The 12,082-nt window shown below is 39.6% G+C and overlaps 1 protein-coding gene across 7 annotated transcripts in view; it reads right to left on the bottom strand.

Moving 5' to 3' along the window:
* Window positions 1–12,082, bottom strand: part of NTNG1 (netrin G1) — a 371,518-nt gene that overhangs the window by 324,110 nt on the left and 35,326 nt on the right. The window lies entirely within an intron of this gene.

Genomic DNA, 12,082 nt, shown 5'->3' with positions numbered 1-12,082 from the left:
GGGAGAGAGGAGAACTCTCCGCCCAGAGGACTCGCTAAACCGCCTCCTCGTGGCCGCTGCCTGGACCCCCCCCAACACCCGCCCCCGCCCCAGCCCCAGCCCCACGGCCTCCGCCCCGGCCCCAGGGCATGCCTTTTTAAACAATGGGCACCCAGACTCTTCAGGGTTTTGTCCTACAGATACTGAAGAGATTTCAGGGGGGGTCTTTTGTCTAATGAGGTTTGATATACAGGAAGCCCAAAAGCATTCAAGATAACTGCATCACCTTGGACCTAAAGGGCTGGAGATACATAATAAAATGAAGGGGGTAGGGTCTTTGGACCCATGACCTACTTTGGGCAAGAAGCAGTAAGAGAAAACTTGCATGCTAAGACACCTCAGTCGTGTCCGATTCTTTGCGACCCTATGGACTGTAGCCCACTAGGCTCCTCTGTCCATGGGATTCTCCAACCGGAGTGGGTTGCCATGTCCTCCTCAGGGGATCTTTCTGACCCAGCAATGAATCCATATCCCCTGTCTCCTGCATTGGCAGCTGGGTTCTTTACGACTAGCAAGGCCTAGTCAGCTGCAAATGTGGGTTATTTCTTATGGAAAAGACAGAATAACAACACAGGGAGTGAAGCCGAACAGGAGGAAAGGTAGATTTTACAGCTAGAGAAAACAACTGCTTAGACAGATATGAGCTCCTATCAAGAAAACAAGATGTGCCCAACTGAATTTCAGAACCATCATCGAATGGTGACAGCTTGTGTGCCTCTCATTCTCTGCACCCCCACCTTTTTAAATGGGAATGCTTGTAGTGGTTATCCTATGCTTGACCCCCATTGCCTGTTGGTCATATGGGAGAAAGAGAGAAAGTTAATTGGAATCTTTTACCCAAAGCTCTTCAGAGATTGAGGAGAAACATGCTAGAAGAACCACACCCACAGATCCTCCTTGGCACTTGGATCTGATCTGGATGACAACAGCACAGACTTCAAGCAATAAGATGAGACTTTGGGAATTTTGAGGGAGGTATCTGGTGTTTTTTTGCATGTAGAAAGGATGTGAATAGTTGTGGACAGAGGTGAACAGGGGTTGATAGCATTTACCAAAGATGGGTACTACAATATCTTTCCCATACAGATACTTCTTCACTTTGTGCCACTGAGTTTTGAGGTAGTTTGTTATACAGCAATAGTAATCCGATCATAAGGATGAGAGTAAAACGGGATCAAGGAAGACTACTAGATTTTGGCTTAGTCAAATGGGGAAAGGTAATACCACTTGCTGAGATGATCAGTAAGTTTCAGGGGTGTGGGGGTGGGGAGAGGTGAGGAAGATGGGAAATTACAGCTGTCTTTTGGCCATGCCATGCTATTTTTGGAAAGTGTATGAGACATTCACATGTAATCTCCAGTTCATTCAGGATTCCAAAACCACCATAAGACTTCTATAATGGAAATAGCTCAGCAGCGACTTTTTTTGTATATAAAGCATGGGCATTATGAGCCCATTATGACATTTAAGAAAACAAAAGACTAATGTCCTCCAAATGGTATAATCACCCAAAACTGATACAACTAAACATAGCTACCTCAAATTTTTAATATTAATATTTGTTACTTTGAAAGGTCACCATGTGGTCCTAATTAAATAAGTGAAAATGAACTTTATTATTTTAAAATAGTGAATGCTCGAAGCAAAAAAAATTTCTTTAAACAACCACTCTTGCAATAAAAACAGAATTTGAAGTTGACCTAACTGGTTGCTGACTTTTTTGGTCATTGGCCAAAAATCAAATCTTGGATTGAATTCCAGAGTCAGTATGATGCAAATGAGAACTATTTAAAAAATGGTGTTCCTTTAGGGGATGCCAAAACCCCTTAAACATTGCAGTAGGCCAGAGTTGGCCATAAAGAGGTAATTGCTTTGCATCACAGCATTAATCACAGGAACCAGACAAGAATAAACAGCAGTTGTGGGGGGGGGGGAGTGTCCCATGAACAAGGATAATAAATGTTTGTGATGTCCTCCTTCCACGAGTGAACTTAAAGCCTTTGGGAGATACAAAAAAGTAGAGCAAAAGAATCGATTCAATCTTCTGTTACCTGTGTTGATGAAACAACGTGCAATTTGCATAAAATCTCTACTTGAGACAAACCATCCCAGCCTGCCAGACACCATGTTTCCAGTTACAATGTCACCTTAATAACAAAGGTATTCTATTCATTTTGGATGCTGTGATTGATCCATGACCACTAGATTCAATGCAGCCTTCAATAGAATACCATCATTTATTCGGGGGCAACCGAACTGCAACAAATCAGCAGGCAGAAGAATCATCTTTGACTCTTCTGCTCCCTTTTCTCTTGAGAAGGATAAAGAGGGCTGCTATCCACAGGATGTCCTGTTTTTCCTTTGTCAATGCACCAGTGGTTCAAACTGAACACATGACTGCAGATCAGAGCCTCCTGTACAGCTTCATTCCTCAGAATCCCAGAGAATTTCTAGAGGACATAAATAAAGCCCTACAACACCAGTGACAGGAACTGGCAAGTGCTGGGAAGTTCACCATGACCTTGGGGAACTGAGACTACAGACCAAGAAAAGAAGGATTTTTAAAAATTTTTCTTGTACTTACCAGAACTCGAGACCAACACAGACCTCTACTCACTTAGTAGAACATCAATGAGTACGTTTTTTATAATGATGGGGCTATAGCTTGCCTGAAAGTATAGTCTTAATTGGTCACTGCTTCTGAAGAGAAAAGAAAAAGCAAAATTTCATCACATGGATTTGACCACCAAAATGGGAGGGATTTATTACCAGCAGTATCTTCTAATTTGTGGCATGTTTCTGTTGCTAGGAAATTTCTCTAAAATGAGATTTAGGGAGATGTACTTGTGCCTATACTTTTTTCCACCCCCACCTCCTTCCCATTCCTAACATAAGATATGGATCATAAATAAATGTCTCATTTTGCATTTCAATAAAATATATTTATGTATTCAGATCTTTCATCAAATGTTAAAGCTTCAAGTATTTTAAACAGAAAAGGGAAAATGGATATTGGCTTGGAGATTTTAGGAGTGTTTAGGGTGTGAGTTTTTTTTTTTAAGCAAAACTACAAATGATGCAGGACAAAATCTAGGACAGCGATCAAGCATAATTCCTCTAATAATTTTTATTAATATAAAAATTGGGAGAACATGCAGAATTCTCCAGTATTTTTTCACCTTAAGGAGACAACCAGAATGAGATGCAAATCAGTGCTCTTATTTAATGAATAATGCAAATGAATGTTCTGCATATAGCAAGTCAGTCTGCAGGATTCTCTCTGCCTCACCTCACATTTCTTGTGGATTTAAGCATCCTGTGTCACAAGAAATTATAGAAAGGGATTGCAAAGTAATGACAGAGATTTGGAGCCCCAAGTCAGTGTAGACAAGGACATTAAGAGGCATGGTATGGCAAGGGAGGGAACTGACATCTCATTAAAATGAAAATGTTGCTATTTTCCTTCACCTAGTTAATGAAGTGGTATGACACCACCGTCATCTGTGATTATTTGTGTGTCCATTCCTTAAATGAATCCTCAACAAGCCCTTTTTGGAAGGGCTCTGGAAAACTTTAAAAAGTCATCTTTCTTCCAACCGCCAGTGAAGCAAAAAGAAGAAAAAACTACCTAGGTGTATTTTACTTTCCCTTTCACACAAGTTAAAGTGAAAGTGAAGTCGCTCAGTTGTGTCCGACTCTTTGTGACCCCATGGACTGTAGCCTGCCAGCCTCCTCCGTCCATGGGATTTTCCAGGCAAGAGTATTGGAGTGGGTGGCCATTTCCTTCTCCAGGGGATATTCCCAACCCAGGGATTGAACCTGGGTCTCCTGAATTGCAAGCAGATGCTTTTCTGTCTGAGCCACCAGGGAAGCTCTTCACACAAGTTAACCAATACTTAATTTCAGAAGTATAATAGAATCCACTTAAACTGTGTACCTTATACAACTTCCTAGCAACTTAATTAATTCCCCAAATTACAACTGAAAACAAACCCTCATTTACTCAACACATAATTGATGTTAACCATGGGTGGGCTCACAGTTACTTTTCAGTCATGGGTTATTTCACTGAAACGAGTTTTTGATTTAGAATTCGCTGCCGTGTCTCTACTTTCCTAAGAAACCAGTTCTGAATACAGAATTATTTTTCTGTATGACATAACTATACTTGCCTCATGTTTTTTGTTGGATCCCTTTCTCTGCCAGTCCCAGATTTTAATCGATCTTATAGAGTGCTCAACTAATCTGATCCAAGTATGATTAGTTGAGCAGCCACCTGCTGGAGGGGCATCTGCAGTGTGGTCTGTGGACCATTTGTTTCTAGCCATCTTTAGGGGGACTTCAAAATACAAAAATGAACCAAAACCAAGCAACAATGCTAAAACCTTTTTGATGAAAATTATTTGAAATATGTTGTAAATTTCATGCCATAAAAAATACACAGCATTGACCATACAATATCCCAATATCCTAATGAGGACAATGACCAAATATATCCATTGTCATACCAGGCAATGATCGGCTCACTTAAGCATGAGTTTGAACGAGCTCCCAGAGATGGTAAAAGACAGGGAAGTTTGGCATGCTGCAGTCCATGGGGTCACAAAGAGTTGGACACAAATGAGCAACTGAACAACATGCATTTTAGTTCTGTGGTTTTTTCCTCTAAGTTTGAGTTTTGGAGAAAATACCCAGATAACAAAGTTGCTAAGAACTGTTATGTTAAATACACATAAGATTCTGATGTTAAAGTGTTAAATGTTAAAAAATAAAGAAAATAACTTCAGAAAAGGAATTTTATACTCTGAAAACCCAGAGTACATTTTCATTTAATTCTTAGGATTGGTTTTTAATCCTACAACACTGTTTTGCACACTATGAAATGATTAGTGAGTCATAAAACAAGTTTTGTAAGTCTAGATCAGAATTTTTAAAACTGAAACATAAAGGGAAATATAAAATTGCTTTGCATATAGTATATATTTTAGTTTAATGCATATTTATATGTGTTTACTGTTTCTTGATGTAAAATGCATTACCACTAATTTTAGATTTCAAAAAAACTGAAAGCTTATGCTCCAAGGCCCTTCATCAAATCATGTAACATTCACATTGACATTGGGAAGGAGCACAGAGAAACCAGACCAGCTTAATTATTATGCCTACTAAGTTAAAGGGTTGACTAAGTCTTCATTACCAGTATAAAACACAAGCTTCGTGAAATTCACAACCATATAGAAATGCAAACACATTTTCATTTCTTAATGGGCTCTTCAAAGAGAAGTATACATTTTAATATAATTCCTATATTATTACCAAGGGTATATATCAATCCGTATTCTTGTCTTTAAGCAGGAAAATGTAAAGCACTCTCTGGAGTGTAGGTAGAAAGAATTACAAAGAACCTTAAGTTTAACTGGGCAAATATAAGGCTCCTGTGTGGATACTGGAATCTCAAAGTGGAGCCTTTGCATTCTTGCCTGTGGGACAGTCAGTGCCTGAGGTGCTACTTCCTAAAGCCAAACTAGATTTACTTCCTCACAGTGCTTCTAATCAGAAAACCTTGAAAAGAAAACCAAGATAAACAAATAGAAAAGTAAGTAAGGCCTGAGAGAAATGAAGATAATTTAGGAAACAGAAAAGAACACCAGTTCATCTACTGAGAATATCAAGGATGCTTTTATTCATAAAACAAGAACAGAATATTTTCAGTTAAAAAAAAGTCAAAAAGCAATCAAAACAATTTGTTATTGCCAATATTTTTTTAAAAATTAATTAAAATCAACATCTGGAAAAATATCACAGAACAAAAAGCTAAAATAATAAAGTACATGTTTTAAAAATAAAAAGTGAAACGTGAAAGTGAAGTCGCTCAGTCATGTTCGACTTTGCAACCACGTGGACTGTAGCCTGCCAGGCTCTTCTGTCCATGGGATTTTCCAGGCAAGAGTACTGGAGTGGGTTGCCATTTCCTTCTCCAGGGCATCTTCCTGACCCAGGGACTGAACCTGGGTCTCCCACATTGCAGGCAGACGCTTTACATCTGGGCCAACATGGAAGCTCTAAAAAGATAAAAGATACATATAAAAGCAATTGATGTGGTTTAATTCCTGGAAGAATGAGTGAAAACAGGAAGGAGGAGTCACTAAAGAGATAATTGAGGAATTTTCCCCACAAGAAGGGAATGAGTCTTTTGAATTGGAAGAATCCAAGTGCTCAGAACAACAGGTGAATAAAAGAACCATCCAGATAGATCATAAATTTTCAGAACACCGAGAACAGAACGAAAGTTCTGAAATCTCTCCAGAGTGTGGGTGTATTGTTGGTCCTACTTATTCACTGTCCCTCTTTATCCAGCCCATCACTCAAGGACCTTCGCTGGGACTCTTCCGTGTGGGGAGCATGGAGCTGGAGGAGGAAGAGCCATCAAGGGAATGTTTCCTGATCAATTGGTGTCAGGTATGGACAAATGACTGTCTTGGAAAGTGAATGGAAATAACATAAGCAATGAAGTGTCAACATTTGGTCCTACCACAGCTCCTCTCTCTTGAGAGGTGAGCATTACCAGATAGGAGCTACTCCTTTAGTTTACTTAAGAAGACTCAGGAGGCCAAGTTAGTAGGAAAAAGTAGGAGATGACTGAGAGACTGAAGAGCAGCAGCAGCATAAGAAATGAGGCAAGTAAAAACTCATAAGAAAGAAACAGGCCACTTATGAATTAAAGTAAAACACAGTATGATTTTCATAATTGAGCGTTAAAGAAAGAATTTATCTGCTATGACACAGATCATTCTCCTTCAAGTGACACACAGATCATGACCTATGGAGAAGAAAATAAAATTACAGCTCTCTACTTGACCTGGCATTGAAAATATTTGCATAATCATAATAATGTAAAATTTGCTTACCAGCTTTCAACTTAAACAGTCAACCTAAAAATAAAGCACAGAAGCTTGTTTATATTTGCAAGGCAGAATGAAAATGTCTGCATTGCCAACTAGGTCTCCAGTCCCACTCAGCTTCAGAGGGTACAAAATTGTGGTTCTGAAAGTTGACTAACCAATAATATATTATTTTTTAAAGTACACCATGAGTGATTGAGTGTGCATGCTCAGTCATATCCAACTCTTTGCAACCCCATGGACTTTAGCCCACCAGGCTCCTCTATCCACGGAATTTTCCAGGCAAGAATACTGGAGTGGTTTGCCATTTCCTGTTCCAGGGGATCTTCACGATCCAGGGATTGAACCTGTGTCTCCTGAACTGGCAGTGTATTCTTTATCAACTGAGCCACCAGGAAAATCCAACTATGTATGAATATAAATAATTACCTAAATGTCAAAATATGGAAAGAAGGGAGGGAAAATGGCAAATTATATAACTGAGCTACAATACCAACTTTAAATCAGAACCAATTGATATTGCCTAAAATTGATAAGTCAAATAAATAAAACTATGATTATATCTAGAGCTTTGGAGAAAGCTACTGGAAGTAAAGCACAGATTGTTTTAAAGTTGCCTCTTGGATGAAAAAAGAGAGAAGCAGAGCTGATTAGCTTTTCATCCCGTCGGTGCAGTTTGTTAACACGTGCATTAACAGTTTTTTAAAAATGAAACAAGACAGGGATGAGGATAATAAAGTTCTGAATACTAGGGTAAAAAGTCATTGGAAGTTTAGGGGCATAGAAGAGACATAATAGAAGCAAGGCTTAGAACCATTAAAATGGCAACCATCATGAACAGAGGTGAGACTGAGGAAGAAAACGCAGGATACTGCCTTAGACAAGAGGTTCTCAACTGAGGCAATTTTGCCCCAGGAACATTTGACAATGTCAGGAGATATTTTTGTCTGTCACAGACTGGCGGTGTGTGCTACTGGCATTTAGGAAACAGAGGCCAGGGATGCTGCCCAACATCCTATAATGTACAAAACAGCTACCTACAATAAGGAACTATCCAGCCCAAAACATCACATGTGCTAAGGTTGAGAAACTCTGCTTTAGACCGTGTGCATTTGTTCAAATTAGAGGTAAAAAGGCACCAAACAAAGCAAATGGCAATAAGGGCTGGATGAAAGAACCAGTTAGGAGCAAACGGCAGCATTTTGGGTAATCTGGATATGGTAGATCAAAATCAGAAACCTTTGTAAATAGAGATTGCGAAAACGTATACTCTGTTTATCCATTTTAGTGAATTCCCTAATGCAATGCAGCACTGTATTTAACCTGCAAATTTTCAATATACCCCAATTCAGATAAGATCCTTAAACCTTACAATAAGATCACATATAGTTCATTCATGTCAGTTAATGCACATAATGGTGACGTTAAGATTTGTACTTTGATAAACAAATCAGTATGGATCTTCTGCAATTTACAATGAGGTTATGTCCTCAAGTACCTTTGCCCAGGAAATCCCATGAACAGAAGAGCCTGGCAGACTACAGTCCATGGGGGTCACAAAAAGGTCAGACATGGCTTAGTGACTAAACAACAACAAACTATGTCCTGATAAACCCACTGTAACCTGAAAATTAAGATCAAAATGCATGTAACACACCTAACTTACATCAGAGCTTAGCCTGCTGCTGCTGCTTCTGCTAAGTCGCTTCAGTCGTGTCCGACTCTGTGCGACCCCATAGACGGCAGCCCACCAGGCTCCCCCATTTCTGGGATTCCCCTGGCAAGAACACTGGAGTGGGTTGCCATTTCCTTCTCCAATGCATGAAGGTGAAAAGTCAAAGTGAAGTCGCTCAGTCATGTCCGACTCTTTGCAACCCCATGGACTGCAACCCACCAGGCTCCTCCATCCATGGGATTTTCCAGGCAAGAGTACTGGAGTGGGGTGCCATTGCCTTCTCCAGAGCTTAGCCTGCTGCTGCTGCTGCTGCTAAGTTGCTTCAGTCGTGTCCGACTCTGTGCGACCCCATAGACAGCAGCCCACCAGGCTCCCCGGTCCCTGGGATTCTCCAGGCAAGAACACTGGAGTGGGTTGAGCTTAGCCTAGCCTACCATAAATATGCTCAGAGAACTTAGATTCAGCTTGTTGTTGCTGTTTAGTTGCTAAATTGTATTCGCCTCTTTCATGACCTCATGGACTGTAGGCCACGAGGCTCCTCTGTCCATGGAATTTCCCAGGCAAGGATACTGGAGTGGGTTGCCATCTTCCTTCTCCAGGGGATCTTCCCAACCCAGGGATCGAATCCATATCCCCTGCTTGGCAGGTGGATTCTTTACTGCTTAGCCACCTGGGAAGCCCTACATTTAGCCTACAGTTGGAGAAAATCATCTAACACAAGCCTATTTTATAATAAAATGTTGAATGTTTCATGTAACTTATTGAATACTGTACTGAAAGAGACAAACAGAATGGTTGTATGGATATGGGATGGTTACAGTTGTTCACCTTGTGATCATGTGGCTGACTGTAAGCTGTGGCTCCTGCCCCTGCCCAGCATCACAGGAGAGTTTCCTACCTCACATCACCAGCTGGGAAAGGAGAAAACTTCAAAATTTTAATTATGGCTTCTACTGAGTATATATTGCTTTTTTTTTTAATTGGCAGATAATTTACAATATTGTGATGACCTCTGCCATATATCAACAAGAATCAGCCATAGGCATACAGGTGTCCCCTCCCTCCTGAACCCCCCTCCCACTCCCCTCCCCACCCCATGTCTCCAGGTTGTCACAGAGCACCAGCTTTGGGTTCCCTGCATCATACATCAAACGCCCACTGGCTATCTATTTTACATATGGTAATATATATGTTTCAATACTATTCTCGCAAATCAAATCCCACCCTCTCCTCCTCCCACTGTGTCCAAAAGCCTTTTCTTTATGTCTGTGTTGCCTTTGCTGCCCTGCACATAGGCTCTTCAGTACGATCTTTCTAGATCCCATATATATGCATTTATATATGATATTTGTCTTTCTCTTTCTGACTTACTTCAGTCTGTATAACAGGCTCTAGGTTCATCCACTTCATTAGAACTGACACAAATGTGTTCCTTTTTATAGCTAAGTGATATCCATTCTTTATATGTATCACAACGTGCTTATCCATTCATACGCCAATGGACATTTAGGTTGCTACCAGAGTATGTGTTGCTTTTGTATCACTGTAAATTGGAAAAATCTTTAAGTCGTTAAATCATATCCACGCTAAGCATAGGCAATCTTTGAATTCCTTAGTTGAGGATCCATACAACTGTGTTATTTATAAGGATTAATTCAGTGAAATTCTTTCTCCAAAACATCAGATACTTACAGTAAAAGCATGTTTTTAGAGTCAATGGAAATGCATAGTGATTTTTATCTTAATTGCAGAAAGAAATAACGTATACATCATATTTTTTACAGCACCTCTTTTATCAAAAGAGTTGTTGATAGCAGCTACATAAGAACAAAAGGTCATCCATAGGGAATGGGCAACCACTTAAATTTTGAGAAATCAAGTTCTCCTACCATTGTGTTTCTCCATAAACCATTCATTCCTTTGCAATAAAACTTATTTTATAATTAAGAGCTACACTTTTCCTACCCAACAGAAAGTTCCTTGAGGGTAGGATCCATGTCTTAGTCCGCTTCCTTCCCCTCTAAGTGCCTAGCCTTGAAAGTAGTGGGTCCTCAATAAGTAGCTATTGATTTGTCCTGGATTGCTGACTTTAATTTCAAACTGCCCCCAGCAAGAATCTGTACTTGTCAACACTGAAATTACTTATGATCCTGTGCAGAGACTAACCAACTGACACATTTATGAATCTTTACAAAACTGGCCTTAGAACTACTGAATACATGTGGTTCTCTCCATGCATACGGTAAATGAGTTTGGGATCTGCATGCCAAGTTGAAATATGGTGCCCCTAAAGAATTTCTATGATTGATCCTATTCAAGTAAATTTACTCACTGTCCCCCAACACCCTACAATTATTAGAGACTAGCCTTTTGTTTCACATTATGTAATAGCTTTTCATGGAAGACATCTGTCTTGTTAACCTGCCTAACTTTCTTAGGAGAAAAAACAAAACAAAACAAAACAGAAAGCAAAGGGAAAAACAGTACCTCAGTTTCATTAATATACCAGAATGTTTTCTGTGCTTTGGAAGGACTATGAGCATTGATTGTCATTGAAATGAGACCTGAAGGACATATTACAGTCCTGGAAATCCCACTTAATGTTCTTATGACTCTAAGAAATCTAGTAATATCCTGATGGCTACCTAGGGTAACAATCAATTTCTCCTATTAAGTTGCCCAAGGCAGTAGTCTGCTGTGTGCTGGTGCCAGGATCACTCTGCAGGTTGCTGAATTCTAAAATGCCTCTTGCTTTCTGACACAGAATGCACACAGGATATAACACATCAGTAACTAAAGGTCCTTCAAATCCCAAGACAGACTTGCAAAGAAACCTCACATTCTGATTGCACTATGGCTGCACTTCATTCATCCTGATAAACTACTTTTCTTGAACTTGGAGCTCATAGGAAGCATCCTAGAAGAGCCAAGGTGCTACATAGTACAGCTTAGTTCTGAAAATCAGAAAGCGTTAGCTGAATTTGAAGCTACTATTATTCTTAAGTATTCAAAGATATGCCAACACTCATGCATCCATCAACCATATATTAATCAAATAAATAAATATTTATATTACAAAAATCATAGTAAGTCAGCATTTTAAAGTTTATTCATTCAACCAACTACTATTTATTATCTGTTGAATATCAGGGGTGGTACTAGATTTTGAAAATACGGTTGAATTATCCTCGCCTTTGAAGAATTTATAGGTTAATCTTTACTTCTCAATTTTGAACTTGCATCAGCATAACCTGGGCACAGAGCACCTGATTTGAGCTCCCTGTGTTAGGTGCTCTGTAACAACCTAGAGGGGTGAGAAGTAGGAGGGAGGTTCAAAAGGGAGGGGACATAGGTATACTGATGGCTGATTCATGTTGATGTATGGAAGAAAGCAATACAATATTGTTAAGCAATTACTCTCCAATTAAAAACTTTAAAAAATTACCTAGGCACTTAAAATAATCTG

This window comes from Ovis canadensis, chromosome 1, assembly GCF_042477335.2.
Source record: "Ovis canadensis isolate MfBH-ARS-UI-01 breed Bighorn chromosome 1, ARS-UI_OviCan_v2, whole genome shotgun sequence".
Taxonomy (NCBI): domain Eukaryota; kingdom Metazoa; phylum Chordata; class Mammalia; order Artiodactyla; family Bovidae; genus Ovis; species Ovis canadensis.
Note: the sequence above shows the minus strand (reverse complement) of the source record. Positions and strands in the feature narration are given on the sequence as shown.